This window comes from Mastigoproctus giganteus, chromosome 5 (assembly GCF_048544385.1).
Source record: "Mastigoproctus giganteus isolate SK-2022 chromosome 5, ASM4854438v1, whole genome shotgun sequence".
NCBI classification, from domain to species: Eukaryota; Metazoa; Arthropoda; class Arachnida; order Uropygi; family Thelyphonidae; genus Mastigoproctus; species Mastigoproctus giganteus.
Window position 1 is genome coordinate 155,004,261 of NC_143579.1, and position 24,051 is coordinate 155,028,311.

The following is a 24,051-nucleotide window of genomic DNA, read 5'->3' on the forward strand; positions in this document are numbered from 1 at the left end:
CATAATACTTAATTTATCTTTGTAGATGCAAACCTCGCGGACACACGTATTCAAGGACGATCAAAATGTATTAAAAATTCTCCGGAAAAATTTACTTTTGAAAGCTTACAAGCTGTAGTTAATGCAGACATTAAAATCGAACAACAAACGCGCGATATGAGTTTTGCAGAAAGTAGAAGAGGATAAGCTTGTGGCGACGAAGACACGTAACCTCATCGAGAAGGCCAACCGTAACAACATTTGGATGTGGGACATTGGAAATTCTCAAATAATCATTGAGCACGAAAGGGACTTCACAAAAATAAGTCTTTTCGCTTTTCGGTCAATTGCTGTTCAGATATTTTACTCCCTCCCTCCCCAAAAGACGGGGCTATTTTAAGGCTTATCAGAAGCCAGGCTCCAGGTAGGCAGGCTTGTAAGTAGTAGCCAGATAACATCACGTGAAGTGCCTAACCACCCACAGATGACTATGGCAACAACCATGAAAGGGCCGCCTGGATAGAAAAGATGCATTACAAATATAGTTGTCTGAAATACCAACTGCATCATAATCTGACTGATCATTGCCAATTACAAGCACTTCATGCGGGTTTTTTTTTTTTTTTTTTTTTTTTAGTTCAAGTGAAAGTTTCACCCTTAGTAACAAACGGTCCTTTGCAAATGAGAAGCTGCAATTTAATTCTACTTTATCTTTAGTGGGGAGAAGCTTTAACTACCTTATTTTTTTAATGCTACGCTCCTCGCAACTACGAGTCGCTACTGAGTTCAAGGTGAACCACAGCATGCGGCATGACGTGAGATGAATATCAATTTGGGAAAACACCAAGAAATTTTTATTTTTACAGCATTTTTCATGGCGCTTGCTTACCTTGAACCCAAAAATAGCTTCGTATAAGTGATCGGAGAAAAACAGTGGGAAGGAAAGGGGGAACACTACCACTACCCACTTTTTTTTGATCTGCTGACAAAACAGGTGGTGGAGGAGGCAGCAACTCTCACACAATGCAAAGCGAACTTTTCATTTCAAAGTTAAAACCTTGAAATGAAGAGTAAATCTATCCCCCCCCTCCCCATTTTTATTATTATAGATTTGCTCAGCCGGCAGACTAGACCATGAGCAAAGTTCTGCCTCTATTATCTATATGCTGACCTCCCCCCCCCCCCCCCCAACAAAATACTCAACTCACCCTTGCACCGTTTTTTGGAGACGTCAGGGGCTAATCATCATAACTAGAGTTTCGTACAGTGGTGATCTTGCAAGTAATGGGGAAGGGGAGAGATGTTGCAAGTGTAAAACAACCGTTCTAAAGATACTAAAGTTCCTCCGAAAATATGTCACAAAAATACCGTGTATGCTACCAATAAATGAACAATTCCTGCACTTTTTGCAGATACGATAAAGCAAGGGAATCTGAAAATGGGGCACTATCATTCATACCCCTCGTCGCCAAAAAGTACCTATCCGATTCCACCTTGAACTCTACCAAACTATCAACTTCGTCCACTGTGACAGGCAATTCATTCCAATGATCTACAACACGCTGCAAAAGTAAACTCCACGAATTCCAGCTTTCAGTTACTCACCACAATTTTGTATTTGTACCTCCTGCTTTTTCTCTCTTCTACCACAGAAAATATACCTCCGTTCATTTTACTATTAAACTAGAAATTCAAATCATTACTTTGATGGCACTCGACTTGTCGCTTGCACCAGCGGGATCAATTTCGTGCGTAGAACTGCATGTTCACAGGCCGATTCATTTTGTAAGTTGAAAACCGCAGAGTATATCACAGGGGGAAACCCTTACTCCCTTCGCCTCGGTTTGGCCAACTACACCCTCGATACCTTTGATCGTTGACGGAATCAAACCCAGATGTATCCAAAAGAGGCAGACGCGTATCGTGCCACAAAACTACCACGGAGGACACACTACCGATTCAGTAGTAATTACGATATTGAACCCAGTGAAAAACAAAACAGTGAGGTTCATATTTTGTCTCAAAAGTTTTAACTCTTGTCAATTACTATTAACATGTTCCGAGAGTACAATTCCATTGGTCGAGTTACAACGAAATTTAAGATGGCTACAAATCGTTCTAAAAGAGCAAATATAAAATTTCATTCTATGAACTAGAAGTGGCGTTGGTCATGCACACGGGCACAGAAAAGGCAATAGGCACATTACACATAACACTGCCATACCATTAATATCCGGATATCCCCTCCATGGATGGGGAAACAGGTCCTCTGCATGCAACACGTCACAGAACCTGCTATAAATATGCACACTGGGCTTCGAACAGACAATTAGAAACGTGGGGGCAAGATGACACACGTTCAACAGAATTGATTACCTCAACAAATGCTAGATGCCAATTAACATGGTGTAAGGAAGGCGAATCCTGGAGCAGTGGAAAACAGTCCTATGGACAGACGAGTCGAGATTCGCACTCTACCAGTCTTATGTCCGTTCCTGGGTGTAGCGAATGCCAGGGGAATAGTTCCTTCCTGATTGTATCCTCCCGACAATGAAGTTTGGCGAAGGCAGTGTCATGGTATGGGGATCCTTTCATGGTGTGGCATCGGCCCATTAGTCGTTATCGACAAAACCATGAATGCTGTGCAATACCAGGACAGCCTGGACAATTATGCACTTCCAACATTATGGCAATACTTCGGGGAAGGTCCATATCTGTATCAGTAAGACAACGCGCCATGGCATACGGGTCGTAACAGAATTGTTTGAGAACATGGGTGTGGAAAAGTTGGATTGGCCAGTCCAGAGTAAGTGCTGATCTGAACCCTATCGAGCATCTTTGGGATGTATTGGATCGTCGGGTACATGCACATCGAGATCGCCCAAAGAACAAGGCCGGAACTAGTGGCTGCGTCAAAGGCTGAGTGGAGGAACATATCACCTGACATTTATAAAAAGCTGGTTGAGAGTATGCTGCGAAGATTGAAGGCCGTCATAAAAACAAAAGGTTTCAGCAGAAAAGATTAAATGACATATTATAAAAGCTCTTTTTTTTTCTTCTGTCTAAATGCAGGTGTCTGGGTATTAATAGTAGGGCAGTGTATATGCTAACGTGCCTAAAAAAAAAGGCTCACGCCAAGTTATGTTGCTCATGAATACCAAGAAGATACCGAAAGTAATCAAAAATGCATATTTAAAATTCCAAATAATTCGAGTTAAAATATTCATAAAGGGGGGGGGGTGAAAAAATAAAAGACGGTAGAACAACAGAAACACTCCTATCGTGTTTGCATATACAGTTATTACGCACAACATTACCACCTTTTTTTCTCCAATAATTTCACTATAAATTTTCTAGGCTAAACATTCTTTCCAAAAAACATGAGGATAAAAACAGAACCTTCCACACTAACAGAGAATTCGATTAAAGTAGAGCTGGTCCTGTTTCCTCAGATAATCTGTTGTATCATTTCTTTTGTGTCTAGATACACGAAGCGGAAACTAATCAAATCTTTCAGCCATAATTCATTACGTTATCAAACGGCCCACAAAGGAGAATGATAATACTTGAAGCACAATTTAAAGCAGGGTTTGGGGGGGAGGATACGGCGACACAACGGAAAATGCAATACGGAACATAAATATTTACGAGGTAGGGCCCGCGCTTCAACAACTTTTATATAATGTAAAAATGACACAACAGCGGTGTATATGTATCACTTTTGCTTTTTAAAACTACGTAGCCACACACGTCAACACATGCATACATTGCGCATTAAATGCATATTTACTTCACTGCGACTGTTTAAAAGAGATTGATCTCTTCTTTTAACAAGAAACTCAATAAAAATTTTGGTTTGGTCGTGATATGCGTAGACTGTTTCAGATTCCTGCAGACCAAGCTACAGATTAAAATTATAGCCAATCGCATTCTTACGCAGCTTTACATAAATGCCAATAAGGTCGATGCACTTTTTTCATAAAGCAGCAGGCATTTGTTGATGGCACCGCAGTCAAGCCGCTATAGTGGAAAGTCATTGTGACCTTCTGTGAACGCCAACAAGCAGTGCGAACTTCAACCATTCGCATTCAAGTTGAGGCACCTCCGATTCTGCAGTGACATTTTCTTCAGCGACTGAGAAGACTTCCCAATTCCACATTATCTTGTGAGCTGCTGATCGAGTGAGTACACTGTCGTCTTATTGACAGCTGCGATGAACTCCAAAGAAGATTCACACTATGAAGCAATTCTAATTCCAAAATGTGTCAACAGCACTAAATTTTATGAGCGCCCATAAGAAACTACAACCGGGAAAGATTGTAGCGTCTTCTTGTAGTCAAAATATAAACTAGTCTTTCCTGGTTTCTAGCTGTGCTCCTCTTATTCAATATTCTGCAACTGGCTTGAAGTCACGAAATTGCCCGATACACCTGTAATAAATAATTGAGGCACGAGTACATAACATTATTCGCACAACTCAAATACGGATTACTCAACATTAAGTACAATTTCAGGAGATCTAAAAACCCTTCGCCGGGGGCTATGAGACGGTCCAACGAAACTCACAGCAGAAACCACGAGCATGCGCTGAATCTGAGCTGTCTCGCATTCTCCAGACACCTTGTTATCGATCGATTAGCGCATCCATCACCCACAGATTAACATGTGTCCGCTGCATAGATTCGTGCCCACTTACTACTCGACAGTCATCGCATCAAAAACAAGTGAGAAGGGCCCATGACATGATAAAGATCCCAGCACGCCGTTATCATCTTGGGATCGCACGTACGTACGGGTACACGAACTTATTCCCATGTAAAAGACGACAGTTGTCATATTACAAGACGGGTAAACACATCCACACCCATCCGTTCAGCTGGCTCTTCTTATTTTAGAAACGACTCGCAATCCAAAAAACAAAACCAGTGAGTATCCACGCATTACCATAGCTTTTAAAGTTAACACGACATCTTTTCAAAAGTTAACTAGCGTGCTTAAAAAGAAAGGGAAAAAAATAATAAAAATCCCACCTAACATCAACTACACGAATTATTTATTCACCACATCTGTTTCACTCAAGCCTTAATAGTTCTAAATTAAGCATAAAAAGTCTGTTGCTATATATTTATATTTTGATTCGACTGGCACGAATCCAAAATTTCTCTGCTGAGCAATATGTAATGCCAATAAAAAGGTACATACATGTAGAATTAAATTCCTTAAAACAACCAGTCTTAAAAAGTGGAAGCTTTCGCAATTGTTACAACAGAACTGAGAAGAAACGGAATAATTAGTTCAAGTTTATCCAGCATTCCCAGAATATTTCTCTCAAGAATCCAAGGATCACAGATAATGAAAAGGCGCCTCCTGAAATCAGTTGAACTTTCATGCAGACCATCTCAGCAATAGGCAATCTTAGGTAATAGAGACTGTATGTAATCAACAACAGTTGTATTCGAAAATGCATGGGATATAGATTTTGAAAACGCCACCACGAAAGGGAAAGTGTACTAGAGTAGGGGCACTTACTCCTATCAAGTCCCAACTTAATGCAAAGTTCTAGATGCGTAGTGAATGCATTCGATAGACTTATATTCACTTTCGGTTACTGTGCGTAGGGTGTGTTTCGCAGCGACAGAAAATGAAGCAATGAAAACGCTGGAGCACGTACCCAAAACGGCACGCAGGCATTGACCTACCATTACGTCAGATTCTCTCTCTTGTCAACGGGGACTATTGATTTCTGTTCGCGGGACCAACACGTGTAATATGTAAGCACCAGATGGTATTAGTAGGCATTGAACAGGTTATTTCATGATAACAAAACGCACCCAAAGGGGTGGTGAAAGCTGAGTGAATTTGATCCATTAGGGCAATTAACTTTATTTACACACAAACAGTCGTTTTGTAAAATAAGCATAACACTGTATATTTGCATGCAATACGTTGAGCACACGCATTTGTACTATCATTTGATGTTCAATTCAATCTGAATAATTGTTAGGGAGAAACTTATCTTTCTCTTGGAGAAAGACAAGCTTCTCACTGTTGAGATCACTCCACCGCCACCCACCCATCCAAACCACACATGTTGTAAAGAAATAACACACTGAAAATTAGAAGCAAGTTTCCATGGATTACTTTTTTAAATGAACCACTCTTTTGCGTGATGATAATCCACAGATAATCACCACGTCTCATCATTTCTAAATTATACACAAAAGTTTCCATTCTATTTCAGTGCAGAAAGATCTATGTTCATTAGTAAGAAGTTAACAGAGGTAATATCATCATGCATCACTTGGTTAAACTGGGTTCCATTCACACCGAAGAATGGATAAAGCATAGATGTCTTCGAGAAAGAGAATTAGTCACTCAATGGCTTTCTCATCCCACAAACAGCAAACCAGCTGAAACATATTCGCATACCAGCAATGACCTCCAGGTAAAGTGGGAACTGATGACCCAATTTACACTATTGCTCGCTCTTACCCAATAATAGGAATAAAAGCGCAGGCAATATAAAGCAAGTCTAAGAGTAAGTTTAAATTTAATGAAATGCAATTTCAGAAGAACCACACATTTCAAACTGATTCTTATACAGTGAAACCTCGATCTCACATACCACACGAAGGAGTAAGGAAGGTCCGCTAAATCCGATTGCCCGTTAAACTCAAAAGTCACATAAGCAACGAATTTGACAGGATTCTTTGTAAAAAATGCTGCACAATGAAACAAAAGATTAAATGTTGCACTTATTGTGTGAAGTACAGCAGCTTGAAATTTTCATGTTTCGTATAGCAGTAGAAACTCTGACTTAAACTACTCGGAGTCAGACAAGAGCTCTCGATTACCCGCGCTGGAATTTCAGATGACTCCCTACTGTCTTCCAAGATCGACAGGCTGACAGAAAGTGATGGCGAGGAGAATCCTGGCTCTCTGGCAATCTGCTCTATTGTGGAAATACTTCAACTGATGGTGAATGCCATCACAGTGAGGAAATTACGTCACCACGTCCGTTAAAGCGAGGGTTTACATTAACTGCTGGACATAATCGAGAAGTCAATCTTTTATACGAATAACAACAAATCGTTCGTTTATTTCGATTATATCAAATCATTCGAATGATTAGTAGTTAATAACTACTAAAATATCCCTTTACAGCATCCAGCTAGGGAAAGGCCGATTCCAATGTGAAATGCAATATTTACAGATTATATACAAATTACTGACAATGGCTATCATTTAACATAAAAAAATATCATTACAATACAAACTGGCCAACCGTTAACGTTTATGTTTAATGTAAGCGGTAAATCTTCATACATCAAACTGAATACTTGGATGCAATATGACATAAGAAGCTTCTGGGGCCCAACAGGTTTCCACTCAACGTAAATCCGCTCCAGAAACTAGCTTTCTTCACGGAGGTCTTTAATATGATGTGGATCTGAGGTAAAGTTGTTGGTTGGATTCTTCAGATGTGTATTCCTTACTTTTGATGGTTTAAGTATCCAGAAGAATGGTAAATCTGTGGCTTTTGTCAATCACAGCTTCCGAATGTCAATAGATGATGGCAAGTCTTAGCTATCTACTCACTAGTTGGTGGATGTCTTTAAATACGATGCAAACATCACCTCCAACGCTTCCGTAATGATGAGGAATAGCTGCATGGGTGAGCTGTTTTCCATAATTAAACCAACCAAATCTCTTGAATATCTATAATGCGGAATTCTTCGATGAGAAGGAAGGCCTACGGAGAAACCATTTTGTTGAAAATACTTCGGAAATATCTGGAGCACTGTCATATTTGGGGAATATCCGTAATATGGATGCGTGCTTATTTTTCGGAATCCTCGATAGCATTAAATGGCTGGTTAGTGGATGGCCTCTTTTTCTCAGGAAAGGGTCTGATATATGGTTTGGGGGCCAGAAGGAGGCATCGAGTACTTTTTTGATAGAAAGTGCGTGAACGCAGTAAGATTCCCCGTGGTGATGAGGATTTTGTGTATCCAGATTGTGGGCATTGTTAGAGGTTCTTGGTAAGCATGTCAGTACATGCGGTGGGTGGAGCAAAATGGGAGTTAGTTGATGTTTACTTCCTGGGCTTGTACAGTCTTTATTTCCCAGTGGGATTCTGGTTGAATTACTTCATCAAGGGAGTGGAGGCATAGTTGGTCGCCGGCTTGTGGGGAATATGTGGATATCATTCTGCCTACTACATGATTGGACCTTTCCTGCGTGATCAGTCGCAATATCTGCAGACCTTTCTACCAGTTGATTCATGTGGGTTTCGGTGGGGAGGCAGGAATTACAGTATTAGAATATTATACAGAATGCAAGGCTTCTTCAATTATATTTGTTAATAAATTATTAACAAATATATCCTTCACAAATCACAAAACAGAGGTCGGAGAGCTTGCGAATAGTGTGCTTATTCTGCTCCCACAATGAATAGATCCTCAATTTCTGACATCAACTGATAAATTAGGAAGGTCAAAGAATACCGCTGTCAGGCTGTGGAGGAGGGATCAACACTGTGGCTTCAGAACTATTATAGAGGATTGTTGCTGTTATTCAAATAAGGGTCAAATGCATAGTTCGATTTATTATAAAACGTTAGTGACCAATCAAATGGAAGTTACATTAATACTCAACTTCCAGTCCGACAAACCTGCTCTGCACAAACAGCTACAACTTTTCGAATATCCATCACCAGTTTCTTAAATATTGTTCTCCAGTTAGTTCTCTAAAGAGGAGAAGGAAACTTAGTTAATTTCAATCCTTCTCTAACCCCAAACCAGTCTTATTTATCAAAACATTTCTGGTTCTACCATGCTCAGTTTCCAAAACAAGAACGCTTTACTGGGAAAACCTTCTAACCGTTCTTGGCATAAGCACACATCAAATATTAGTACCTCCGTGACCTACAATGGATTTTCAACTGGTGGAGGGTTTGGGTTCAAATCCCGTCAGAGAATAGAGGAAATGCTTCTTTATTCACGGTTGTAGTTAGCCAATCTCAAGCGGAAAGAGTACGATTTTTCTCGTGAGTAATTCTGAGTTTTTCAGATAGCATACAACCTGCAAATTGGCCTTAATATTGTTCAGTTTTATGAACTGTAGTACCATGAAAACTGGCTGTGGCCTAGTTAGTCGATGAATCCAAGAACAAGAACAAAATCACAATTCTTTTTAACTCTACACCCAAAAACACTTAACTTGGATCCCTCTTCGTTCTCAGAGTTATTTATTTATTAATCATTTTTTTTCTAAACAGCTGTTATAACTGTGTAGAAATCAATCAGCCTTACAAATGTGGTCTTGAGAAGTCTAGGCAGAAAATCCTGTTAAACTTTATTCGCGAGAGTAGTGAGATTAATTGATGATTACCTCACTTCATTTTCTACCACACAAACGTTCAGTTTATATTTTGCTTTTCCAGATATTTTCACGAGCGGTAATTCTTAGTTATCATCTACAATTCCACTTCTTCATTCCAAACCTGTCCAAACACATCTCAACCGGAAAACATCGAAACCACCGATCAAATTTTTCTTTATTTATTCCTTCGGGGGAAAAAAAAAAAAAAAAACTTTTCATACACTGTACTAACTAAAAACCAACTATTTTTCGTGTTTGGGATTACAATAATATTAAAAATACAACGACGATTCGACTGCAGATTACATGCATATTTCTTAAATCCATTCAAACCACCCCACCCCTCGCATGTTGGCTACATTCTCTTGCTAAAGAGTGCTTCTAAACGAGTTTCAGATAATACACTAATCAATCAAGTGCGGACCATGGAGTACTAAGAACTGTGTGGCTACTTAAAATGCTATCTTACCAGATAGCCCACCCAGGATTTTTCTTTTGGTGGGAGCTGATGACCGCCGCTGATTTGACCCCCCCCCCTCTCTCTCTCTTTCTCTGGGAGGGGAGGAAGCCCGGTAGCCAAGTCCCTGATCTTCTCACCACACCAAAAAGGAAGCCTACCTGATTTCTTCAGTCGTAAACATTTGCTTCAGGCTGGGAAGGATCCAACTTTTCCACCTTTCTTTGGTGTAACTCATTACCACACCGAAAAGGCGAATTTACGCTTTTCCTTAATGGAATAACTTACGAATAAATAAGAAACTCAAACATCTTCTCGATAGTGACGTTAAATATCTATAACTCGTTCAATAATTCTTTTTTTCCTGATCAACTATGGTATTACAGAACTGCAGTATTTCGATGATTCTGATACGGCCTTAAATATCGTCTTTTCCTCTCCCCTAATCCAGTTTAAATTCATATGAAAACATTTATACCACGTTTCCTTAGAAGCCAGCTAAATACTCTACGTATTACATAAGATAGTGAAAACACACTGCAACTCTCCCTCTCTCTGTATTTAAGAACACAGATGTTTGTCATTTGTGTGTATTCTTGGATGTAAATAAAAAACAAAACAAAAAACCAGCTGTCCGTTTCGTCTGAAGAGGTGTAAACACGTCGTGCTTACCGAAATTTTATACTTTTCCTTCAGTGCGTGTGTGTGGTTCGGAAAAAAGTACACAGTTCCCCAATGTTAAAGTAGCAGTGATCGCACTTCCAACAAGCACAAAACAAAACTTCTTAGAGAGCAAAAGTGTACTTGGCAATCCGCTTTATTCGAAGAAATAGATTTTAAAATATTATTTCCAAATTTTAGAAACAATCCGCAAATCGTGCACTAATTCTGAAAGTTCTGTTTAAAATGGAACGTATAAAAACCTCTTTTTCATGTATGGCCTAGATGTCAATTATCTATCTAAATTTATAAATGGTGTGTCTAGAGGCAACAATTTTCGACGAAAAAAAAAAAAGAGTTTGGGGGAGGAAGGGGGGAAACATGCGTTCAGCCAGAGCAGGTTAAACAAAATGGTCTCGTTAACGGAAAACAAAATTTGGAGATGAATAAGACCACCTACTGTTCCCCCACCCCACAAATCACTATGGGTTTTTACGTTTGTCCGAATTTTACCTGGCTATACAAGGAGCGTATACAATTCACTAATTCAAGGCCTAAAACCTTGTCCTAAAACCGAACTAAAACTAAAATCTTAGGCCAGTTTTGAAACAAAGCAACCAATATATTTTTCTCCCAATTTCTAAATTAACTGGCATCACTATATAACATCAAACATATATCAGAATGCCCTTTGTTCGTAGGCTCTAAAAACTTCGTTTGTCTCAGGGACAGTGCCTAAGGTACCTACCTCATGGAAAAGAGGGCCTGCGCAACCCTACTTCCAGTTTATTATCGTTATACTTGCGCTCATAGTAAGACGGAGAATAAGCGAGTACGTTGTTAACTTGCCCGCCTCACTGCCTCGGCTATATTAGGAAGCAACTTTTTCTAGTATTAGATGTCTAGTTGTCAAACTGAGGTATACACTCTTTTTTTTTAGCCGCTCTTCACATCTGCGTCGATTTTCACTACATAGTTATCCGTTGTGGATATCACTTCTCCAGTCCAAGAAGGATCTTCTTGGAGTCTAATAACGCTCTCGATATCAATTCCCAATGGTTCAAGTTCACTCGCATGCAGCCTTTTTTAATCATAACTGAATATATGACTTCCTTCAACCTCAGTAGCTTTTCTAAGACCATTACATTGCTTGGTTTACAGCAATCCGATTCCTAAACCTTCTCCAGAGATTCAAGTTTACTCTTTATTGTAACTGTCGTTGAAAAGGTCTATTCAACTCATCTGTTGTTTTAGCTAGGCTTCTCTGGGCTTCCACTACAACCAGTTAAGGGAACTATTTGATTTACTCTCTTCTTTTTTGTATTCGAATATGAGAAGCCTCTTGGCACCCTCTTGAAGGGCTTTCTCATAATCAGCTTTCGCCCGTCTTATCCAATTAGTGGTTTTGTTATATATTCTCTAATAATGCTCATACAAACGGAATCATGTGAATGACTAACTGTCCCATGCTTGTTTCTTTTGCTCAATTAAACTCTTAACCACACCTATGGCGTTCCCAGGATTCAGTGGTGGTCCACTGTTGTTTTTCAATATTTATCAATGATGAAGGTATACAGGCTTAATGTCTAAGGTTTGCAGGGTGTTTAACAATAGTCATCAGGGTGAGCTACTGCAACAAGATCTAGGAAAATTGAGTCGATGGGCTGAGAAATGGCAGTTAAAGTTTAACACTGACAAATGAAAGGTACTGTACAGCACATGGGTAGCAATAACCCCAGAGTAACTTATCAACTGTGTGGTACTACACTCAGTGTAGTGGCGAATGAAAAAGACCTGCGAGTAATTGTGCAGTCAGAGATGAAATTCTCTGAGCTGTGCAGACATGCTGTCAAGACAGCTCAGAAGGCTTTGCAAATGATATACAGAAACTCTGCTAGCAGGGATAAGGAAGTGATTACCCCTTTGTATAAGGCTATGGTTAGATCGCATCTTGAGTATTGTATACAGCTCTGAAGGCCTCATTATAGAAAGGATATAGATCTGCTGGAACAGGTGCAGAGAACGGCAACCAGATTGGTGGAGGGAACAAAAGGGTGCGCTTACCTAGAAAGGCTTCAGTTCTGCAAACTGAAGCGTTTCGAGACCAGACACCTGCGAAGAGATCTGATTGAGGTGTTTAAAGCCTTGAATGGATTGAGTAAGCTGAATGTTAATGGCATTCTTCCACTTACTTAGGAATCGAATACTTCACAACAGATTCCATCTGCTGTGAAATATTCTATTGTTTGTAACGAGTATCACAACTTTGGCAATGATCTAATTCACTTTGAGGGTTATAAACGGTTCCCCGTGGCTCTCGAGAGATATACGTTAAGACTGACATGCCTATTGGAAAACTGGCCAACTCAAGTAGCTACAGAAAAAAAAAAAAAAAGAAAGAAAGAAAGAAAAGAAAAAAGTGTAAACTCCTCTGTGTGTGTGTGTGTGTGTGAGAGAGAGAGAGAGAGAGAGAGAGAGAGAGAGAGAGAGAGAGATTTAAAAGAAAAATCTATTTCAAAAACTATTAAAGGCTTCCTTTGAATTTGAAGCACAGGTCATTATCCCCGCATAGGTCTTATATACTTTTCAATATATATCTTATATATACCACAGAAAACAATGCAGAATTTATTTTCCTGCCGTGTTCCCCTTTTTTGTATCTCAATTCTTTCCGCAATGTTATTGAAAATTATGACCGGGCAACGTGCGACCCTCTGTCCTCCAGATGTTTTACACCATTAACCAGATAATAAAGTAGCTAGACCCGCCACCGATGCAGCAAAAGAGATAGTGGGAGATAAGATAAACCCGTAACTTTTCCCCGGTGAAATTCGGGGAAATTTAACATCGAGTATCCCACAACTACTTGTTTTCACCGATTTATTCACCAAGAAAATTTATATGCAAGTATCAAAATTCGAGAATTTGACAAATTCTGAAACAAAAATAGTTACTTATTTTGTGCCTTTCTTTTCTTATATCTTAAAGAAATTGTTTAAGGATAAATATCGAAGCTCGATAATTTGGCAGATTAATTTGGAAAATCATTTGAGAACTTCAAGCGCAAAAACTGAGGTAGATATTAATAATGTCAACACAAAAAAGGCAATTTTATATTAAACGAGCTTTGTTGTTATAACAAAAATCACGATTTTTTACTTTCCTCATAAGGACCCTTTTCTGCTTAAAGCGTAGCCCATCGAGCGATTTGGATTACCCAGGCCTGATGCAGAAGAAAAACTCTTTTTTTCCGCCTAATGAATACAAAAGTTAACTGTTTCCATAATGTGGAAATTGGTATAAAATATTGTAGTAAATTATTCATTCAATAATATAACGCCAAAAATTACAAAGCGTCCTATTAAAAACAATAATTGGTGAACAGAAAAAACATCGCACTTCTCATCACTGCTCTATATATGAATAGAATAAAGAAATCTATAAACTTAAAGCGAACACTGGGCTTAATTACGTAGAAACGTAAAAACCTAGCACTAAACACGTTCACTGCGGAGATTATTTGAATCAGCAATATCAAGTCCTTGAAAATAAACACAGTGGCAACTACAACGCAATTAAAAACAACAATAAGTTGTATTTGGCAGTTAATTGCATTTGTTTTCTGCGTGCAAAAAAAAAGAGAGAGAGATGCAATCGCATATGCAAGTGCGGGATCATAAAAAAGATACAAGCGAAACGAAAACACCTGTAATATTTAGAAAGTAAAGATTACACAAACAGATAAAAAACACACAAAACAATTACAGAGTGAATCGCGTCAATGCATACCACTTCACGCGACTGGATGTGTGGGTGTGCGCGCGTGCCACGAGGCGAAAAAGGCACGAGTCACGTTTGGACCATTTCCTACTGGCAGGAAGCCAGAATAATTCTTCTGTTACTAACCGTTGAAAAATAATGAGTGGCAGCTTGATAACACTATCACTCATTCAGCAAATTATGCGGCAAGCGAAGTGCAAACCGAACAATGACTTCCGTTAGAGGTCAACCGGAGTGAACAAACAAAAACAAAAGAATGAAAGGGTGGAGCTTAAATAACAAACAACATCATTTTCGAAAGGGGAGAAAAATTTTCCCCCTTTTCAGAACAAATATCCCCAATCAGCCATATTAAAAATATTCAAAACCATATTTAAACGGCTCGATAATGCAAACTATACTTTCTATTTTGAGTAACTCGAAGCTTTAAAATTATATCTTCTGCCTTCAAGTGTGGAAGCCATTTCCCATTTCCGCGAGACGAACAGTAAATAAAAAAAAAAAAAAAAATTCTTTATTTCTCTGTTCATACTCCGAGACGACCACAAGGAGAAGTTAACAAGACAGAGAGAGAATACGAGAAGGAGCAACGTATTTAGCAGTCACAAGCTTGAACCCGGTCACTCAAAGCACGTGTACTTATGCACCCTCGCGCCCAGGGTTGTACAAAAGTACTTTGGAGGAGGGTGCAAACGGAGTTAAGGGGCCTTTTTTTTTTTTTTTATGTTCAGACTTTGATGGTTCCATCAATTGGGCCTCCCTAGATCGGGAGGCATGGTGCGACGCATCCAATGCACCCACCATTTGCACGGCTCTGCTCTCGCTTGACCACTCGGCGACCTTTTAAAAACAATAAAATTTTTCTTCATTATTTTACTGCATACGGTAAGAAGTTATTCTAACAGTGTTTGAAAGGCGAGTGGGGTTGGGGTGTACTGTGTGTATTTGTGTGTGGTCATCGGTCGATTTAGGTAGATGGAAGGGAAACTTCCACCTTGGATCGAGTACCAGGGAACCTTCCATCTACTCCTTGGATCGACTAACTTGGTACCAATATTAAAAAAAAAAAAAAAAAAAAAAAAAAACAACTCTGGAAAGTCGTCCAGCGGGATTTGAACCCAGGTCGTTTCACTACTCTTCGATCAATGAATCACTTACTTCAATCGTAAATATTTAATGAATTAGCTGTTTATTTCCAGATGAAACCAAGTATGCTTTGAAAATGTTTTAAAGAAAGTATTACACGTGCAAAACATGGGTAACATGACCATACTGCGTTCGTCACCAGATTTTTGCGATACTGATAAATAATAATTTTCACTAATACTATGAGTTCAAAGAGATGTGACAATACCACCGAACACCACTCTGGCAACCTGGGGTAAAGCAACCTTTTATCAGCCTCCGTAAAAAATTCTCCTAAAACTAAAACCGGGAAAGCACGTGACACTCCAATCTTTAACAGAGACCATTAATGCACTGCCAAACAAATCCATATGGATTCCTAACTCAAGGCATTAACAAACTGCTCAATCCAACTACCGGGCAATGGTAAACAACGCCGATTCCATTACATGACGTCCTCCTTTGATGATGAAATAGTAACTACGCAGATTCCAACCACGAAAGGCATTAGAACATACAGTACTCGGTAAGGTGTACTGATTGAGAAGACAGAAGGAGCTTTTTGACAATGGGCTTGAATCTGTACATCGCTATTTTCGAGAAATACATATGAAGCAAAGTTGTTCCAAAGAAAAAGTCAGTTCTGTGAGATTGGAATTCGACAGTGAATAGATGGTAAATTAGTTGAAGTCATTATTCGGAATGGTTTAGAAAAGAGGGACGGAATTACAGATGCAACTTCAGAAGAACAGCGCCCATGGAAAAATCTATAGTAAAAAGCACACAGTGGAAACTGAACATCAAAAACATAAGGAGATAATAAGGGTCATTAATTAATCTCACTGCCTTCTTCTGGATGGGGTGGTCAAACCATCAATGTGCCACATATGCTGACAATTTCCGTGTTATCTAGGGGTGGAACCAGAAGACACCCAAGGTAAAAAAAAAAAAAAAAAAATTGCCTACTTTTAAGAATTCTGTTATTACTTTTCTATAATAAAAAAAGGCTTAAAAAGCCACACCAAAACTTTAATAAGGTAGGCTCTTAAAGGGGAACTCCCCCACCCCAACAATTCTGATCAGCTCCTGATTAACGCCACAACATTTTTTCAAGGGAATTTTATGTTAACCGCTTCAACCAATAAAAAATGGAAACAGTTTGACTTTTATAAAATAAATTTAATATAAGTTAGCCAACAAATGTTCGACCTTACGGAATTGATGTCACGAGGAGCTCACTAACGCCAATAGCTACCTGCACTAAAGTGCAGAACGAGTAGTAAAAAAACTCGGGTCGCCATTTCTGATAATAAAAAGTGAAATTTAAACTTCTTGTCCACCCCACCCACCCATCATCATCCTCCTCCTCCATCCAAATCGAAAGGCGTGTGTCACTTATAAGAGCTGCACGTGCTGCAAGTGGGGAAGGTTGGCTACACCTAGTCTAGGGGCTTAAGAGAGGCTACTGTACACCCCCCCCCCCCCAAGATGTGGGAACAATATTACAGTAGGGAGGATTTGAATTTTTCAAAGCCGAGCTTGAAAGAGAAAACTTCAATTCTAACACCCATAATTTTAAAACCATTAAATTTGCATAAACTCCAAAAAATATCCAGGTATCCCACAAGGCTTCAAAGACCTGAAATTCTTTAAAGAGCTACCGAAATCACTAGAAATGACACAAATAAGGATACTTACTTTAAAAATACATTCGAAAAACAATAAAAACTGTTGCTGTTTTTTGTGAAGACTCTACACACATACACAGAATAATTTTCATTAACAGCCATTAAGATTATTAAAAATACTTAAAGAAATAATAATAATAATACACCAAGCACGAGCATGCCCCATTAAAGCTAGGAAAGTTTATGCAGAACCGGGAGAGATAATTTCCCAGCTCTTTCGCAACATAATGATCACTTTGCGAATCCCTTATTCGGAGGTAAACTTTCCCCTCCACTTGACCTACCCCTCAGAGCAACAACTGCATTCCATACGTTACAATGACGACCACAGAGTGACGTAACTATAGATAAGTAAGATTAAGTACGGACGAGAGAGATAACAACCCAGGGGATGTCAGAGGACGATAAGATAACATTTATCATAAGTAAACAGATAAGAAGTAATAACAAACCAGCAGGTTAACTAATGAACGACTTGTTCTCAGTTATTGTCCATTAATTTCTAACAAGGACAAGCAAAGAACGTAAGATACTCTTCCGGCCAGTTTTAAGTAAAAATAGAAAAAAAGAAAACGCTACTAATAGCGAAAGGAACGTTTTTAAAATAATTTGAATAATTAGATTAAGATTATCATCAGCATACGCATCTGTAATCAACAGCTGGCAGCAGTCGTGTGTATTTGTTTTAATTTCAGCAGTTAGAAATCGTACAGTTCTGATAATGGCACGTGTTTGTCCGATTACAACAACAAACACGTATTTATAATTTTATTTCTACACCTGTAATGGTTCTAGTAATCGTAATTACATATTAGGAAACCAAACAATTCAAGATGTCACTTAAATTATTTTTCCTTAGTATTTTTTTTTCCAAGTGCTTAGAATCTGACGAATATGTTTGTTTTTAATTAACATTCTCAGATGCAGCTAATTAAAAACACCTCCATGAGGAATTCCAAGCAGGAACAATTTCTAAACAGACTGCTGACTATTTTTCCTCCTCTGGATCTAGTCGTCGGAATACAATTTCGCTTCTACTTGGGCATCGCAAAACAGTGTAACTAATTCCTCATCTAATCCAATTTATGTGATGCTGTCCTTGTCTGCTTTTGTCAACGTGGATTTTCTCGTATAATTCGAGTACCGTTAGCGCACATTTTTCTTCGTTCCTCAGATTACACACACCCCTTTCTCTATCTGACTGTTCTGCTATTAAGAAACAAAACAAAAAAAAAAAGGATGGTTTCTTCGGCTGTACGTCAGTTCATCATAAAAGCAGAACAGACTTAAAATCGTCTTAGAAAACTTTCTATATTAATAAGCGTTTTAATAGTCATTTTTCAGAAGAATAATAAATTGTATATGTTGCTATTTCTGCTTTTACATGCATTTCGCAATTCTTGGTCAGTGCATTTAACAATCGTATTCTCAACAATAGGCGGAAAATACCAGAGTTCGAATCCCGTCAGCAGGGACGGGCCGTCCCGAGGTAGACAGGGGTGCACTGCACCCGGGCACCAACGTTCAATGGGCACATGAAAACCTGAAACTTACAGGTACGAAGAAAATTTAAGGGAGCGCCAAATTTCAATTGGCACCCGGGCGCCACATACCCTAGGAACGCCCCTGCCCATCAGTGACACGAGGAAATTTTATGGGCTTTTTTTTTCACAAAAGTAGCTGAGTTAATGAGTCTCAGGCAAAAGCTGTATAGTTTTCCCTCCCGGATTATCAGGTTTTTCATCCAACAAATCGACAAATAAACACGCAATTTACAGACATGATCTAAGTCGCTGATACGCCTAAAATCCTACAATTCTTTAAAATATAATAAATACGCCCATTAAAATGAAATACAGTGCGTATAATGTAAAGCTCCAAACCAACTGAAAGTGAGTAGTGTCCTTCACCCAGTTGAGATCTTAATCTCTGTCCTTGCAGGGTTCATTTTTTTCTAGCAGTCAGTATTATCTGATCATTGCTTTTTTCTTATCAAAAAAGTGGGGGAAGGAAAGAGGGGAAGGGAGGGAAAAAAAGAAAAAACAAAACGAAAGCTTAACTCATTCACTGACAATTATTTTTATTATATGGTGTTCCCAGCATGTTACTAGATTAAATACTCGCTGCTCTGGCGCAACGTAACACTACATAAAACGAAATGCGAGATGCACAATGCCATTTCAATCCCCCCCTCCCCTTCTCCACTCTTTCAAATATTTAGTCATATAGTGAGCTAACTGTAAAATCGATGATCATGCAGTTAAGCTAGTGGAAACTTTCCCTTTACAAAAACCAGACCCGACCTGTGTAGCCGACAGGATATGACATATAGCTTTAGGATATAAGAGTTTTTCTTCTGTTGCTGACATCTGCTCCAGAATTAATGAGCTTGTCATGAGTCGACTGTAATGAAAAGCTGACGTTATTAAGTCCGTAAACAATAAAACATAATATCTACTTAGAGGCCCTCTACCGGTCACAAATTTTAAATTCTTTACGTATAAAAGCTACATAAATTCCGCTAGAAATTATGCAGAGAGCGCGTGAGGCAAATTTCACGTATATTTCGGTCATAAATTTCCGCGTGGACCATAAAATTCTTTAGAAATAAATTTATATCGGAATAATTAATGGCTGGCTGAAAAAACAACTTTTCACCAACACAAAAAATAAGATGATAATAATATTAAAAGATATTTCCTTCCTAGCGAACAAGTTTTACTATCTCGCTTTTCGCTCCAATTACTTCTCGCCGGCCAATTATTTTTCCATTCTATCTTTTAATCTCCAAATACAATTTTACCAAATGAGAAAAAAAAAAATCATCTCCGGAAATACATGGAGAAAGGTAATTTAAAATCAACTTCTTCGGCCACTAGCATTATATAAATGATTTGTGTTTTTAATTAAGAAGAAAAACCTTTCAACTGGCAAAACAAATAGCTTAATTTACTGGAATAACAGTCTAATTGAAGGCTAAAAGTTCTGGCTGCATTTAGAAGTACTTTAAAATATACAGCATTACATTATAAATTACGATTCTTAATCATAATTCTAAGCACTAGAGAATTCTATCGCAAATGTAGGACCGCATTAACTCCAGTGAATCGATGTTGAAGAGTCAAATGAATGTTTTAGCTGGGTGTACTTTCTATAAATCATGTGTATTTGGTCAGTCGTACGTTACCAAAAAAAAAAAAAAAAAAACTTCGAAGGTTCATCAACCGATTCTTATTTTACTTTTTTAATTAAAATTACAAAACCCATCAATGGCGTTTAACAATATGCAAAACACTAAATAATGAGCAGTTAACTGTGTAATCGATCTTTACTTTCTCGCAATCGCCATTTATATTATTAAAAGTATTTAATATTCGCATTAACCATCACATTGCTAAATCATCAAATAAATAATCTACATCAGCTACCAAAACTACCTAACTAAGTCACGTTTTCCTAAAGGTCACGACAACCCTTCTAGTTATTCTGAGAGAAAACAACCTCTTTGCATTTACGGAGAAGACTCGGGGGGGGGGGGTTAATACAAGAAGCGTGTGGTTCAGACTGATAGCCTGAAGCAAGTTTCTTTGTTAAAGAAAAGCAAAAGAAGCAGCCCGAGATTCCAGTGCCAACACATACTAGATAAACCACTTGAACACGCTTTACTAAGGACTACTGGACACCATAAACATACTCTGTTTTTATATACTGTACTGACTTATAATCATTAAATGCAAAAACGCTACAAAAGATGACTGAAAACGAAAGTGCCAACATTCATATTCTTCTTAAATCCATTAGCATAGATTATTAGGTCTCCTTTGAATCTATTCATTGCATAGTTATCAGAATAGCAAAAGCTAGATATTATGAAGTATTAATAATATCTGGTTTCCAATCCTTTAAGATTCAACAATAAAATTTTGTAAAACAAGTGACCGTTCTAGGTTAAACTAATCCGTCCTCCAGTTATCAATCTAAGAAGGTTCATACCTCTATAAATAATGATCGTTTTAAAAAAAGTTAAGACCGCAACCACATAGAGGTCGCATATTTTAAAGGTGATAAACTATATTATATTTATTTTCCATAAGTCCTTAAGTTTGTACTTAATTCACACATCACACTGAAAATAGCCAAGGTATTCTACTAGTAATGTGCAGATATCGAGTTCCTGAATTCGTAGTTTTAAACCTACACTACTTCACAAATTCCCAGTCCACGCTTTCAGTTGGTAGATGCGTTATAAGAGCGGCTGATTGATGTCATAGGTTCCACTAGCCAGCTGCTGTTTCTACTCCGTGATTTTAAATTAAAATGCCATCGGTGCAACCAACCAAGGCAGATTAGTCTGCTTAAGTACATTATTGGAACAGTGATGCAGAAATGAATTACGAAGTCGGCAGAAAAGATATATACACACTTTGGAATACTCAGTTATGCCTTTCAGCGAAGGAACTCCAAAATCTATTTTAAATCTCCTCCATTTTATTCATTCTTCACTTTTAGCATCCCAAAAATATGTAAAACTTTGAGGGAAGAGTAAGAAGGGCAATAACTGTCCTTAGTCCAAAGGTACCAAAACCTATATGAAGCTAGCTCTTAATGACTTTCTGGTAAGATTTAACTAAAGTCTCGGGAAAAGCTTTTAAAGTATGAAAATACAGAACAAATGAACTGACAATGCCCGGAGGCGATAAGCGAAAATTAAATTTACTTTTATAATCAAATACTTTCCTCCTCTGTTTGGTTTTAAATGTACTGCGTGGCATCACAGAACAAAGGCTAAAGAAAAAACAATGGTCGCCATATTCTGTTCCAATGTGCACAACTTACTTGATACGTCAAAGAATCTCTGCCCCACCCAACAAACGTGCAAAGCAGTAAACAGAAAATCTGGCAGCGCACAGATTTATCAAAGATAATATTATATCCTGACGAAAAAGTCCTACAGAAACCATCAAGGTCGGTCCATTCTAAGACGGTCATATGCATTCTCAACAGAGGCGCAACCATAAATTCATATTGGTGGGTGTAAACTCATACTGGGCGAGGCACAGTGTGTATATCTGCTATATTAATTTATCATAATATAAAATTATGAATGCCAGTCGTATGGCAGTTTATTTTTAAAGTTTGTTTTTATTAATTAAATGAACTCTTGCACTCCCAGTTGCGCCACTGATTTTTTACATTATTCACTTGCACTAACTTATTCAGTTGAGAAAAGGCAAAAATTAATGCTTCCCTGATCCTATCCCATATTCGCGCATGAGGGCGCAAAGCACTAGACCATTCTGAGCAGCAGAGGCCAGAAAATCGAGAAAGAAAAACAATGGGCATTATTTTCTAAATGGATTTTTACTGTTTAGAAAAATTATCAATAGGCAAAGAACAGACTTCTACGCCAAGTGATATTTTATATATTTTGGAGTAGTATCGCGAAGAAGCGTCCTTCAGAAACTATTTTTTCAAAGCACATCCAAGTAATTCCCCATCAAAAAATTATTTAGCTTACTTTTCGCTTAACTACTTTGCTGACAGACGTTTAATAAGCAAAAGGTGTTACTATTTTGATAATTTTTTTTATATTTGTATTACTTTATTTCCAAATCATACGTAACAACTTTAAAATATAAGAAATAAGAATTCATAGCGTGCTATGTGATGATAATCAATCAACGGTACATGAAATGGGCTCCAAAGTATACTTACTCTCTGATAAGATTATCCCTTATCAGAGAGCTGCTTTCTTTGGCAGTCGAACCGACTATAAGGCTGCCTCGTCCTCCAGAAACTGAAATATAAAAAAATTTCTGGTCCGAATCTTCTTAAAATCGAGAAAAAGTGAATACTGTGCATAAAATAATGATATTATAAATATGTACTTAATAATCAGTCAGAAATAACATTTCTGTTACATGACAAGAGTTTCCGATTGCGAGAAAGCAAATTATTATTACTGAAGTCGAGAAATACAACAAACTCAGAAGAAAATGAATGAAGAAATTAGAACAATGCATGAAATTCCCTAAATGAACTAAGCGCTTCCCAAATCAGATATCAAATGTTCCCGGTACTCCTATAAATATGGCAAGGCGTCTGAAAATCAACTTTAACCTTAATAAAAGTCAAAAAAATAAAAACAACATCATCATCAAAGCCCAAACAAACAAACCCCAAACGGTCACGCCCAGAAACAACATCCAAGGACACGAAACAAGATAGGAGGGCAACTCATCATTCAACAACAAAGAGATCAACGCCAAAAGCAGTAGAAAAGCTTTCAGCACATAATTAGTCGTTTGTGTAAATGTAACTCAAAAATCAGATGCAGAGACCTCTTCTTGTAATCAAGTTCTATCTTTTTAATGTATACCCTCCCACACCCTTGTCCTATAGGGTGGTAAAGGCGTCTTAATAAACCGACAACAATAATTTAAAATTACCATAATTTAAAAGCAAGTATAGCAAATCTGGATGCATAAGAAACAAGCATTTAACAGGCGCATACAAAAACAATCTTTTTGGCATTTTGGAAAATTAACTGCTACTTTAAATGCTACAACAGTGTCAAGGTGTCAAGAAGCATTTTATCAGATTCACTGATTAAACAGACTGCTTGTTATCGCGTGTATTAGTGGTTCCAACTGCCTACACTTCCTAACTGCCTAATCATCGTGTAATTAGCGAATGTAGTCTGACCTGGATGATACAGTCAATAGTGTAATTGCAGTAAGGCTTAATGACAATATGTTAATTCGGTTCGTTCAGCGAAGAAAGGTTCTTTAAAAATAAAACTTCCCACTCAACCTATTCCTGATAAAACAGCACGGAACTATATGGATATACGTACCAGAGAGAGAAAGTAGGACAACTTGGAGAGGGGAAAAAAAAAAAGAAGATAACGTCGCCATGACGATTAACATAATCGTGTGGCCTTCACTAAGTAAACTCTCATCTGCTACTGATAACAAA

General features: G+C 38.1%; 1 protein-coding gene across 1 annotated transcript in view; it reads right to left on the minus strand.

Moving 5' to 3' along the window:
* Window positions 1-24,051, minus strand: part of LOC150085776 (uncharacterized) — a 1,040,408-nt gene that overhangs the window by 924,611 nt on the left and 91,746 nt on the right. The window lies entirely within an intron of this gene.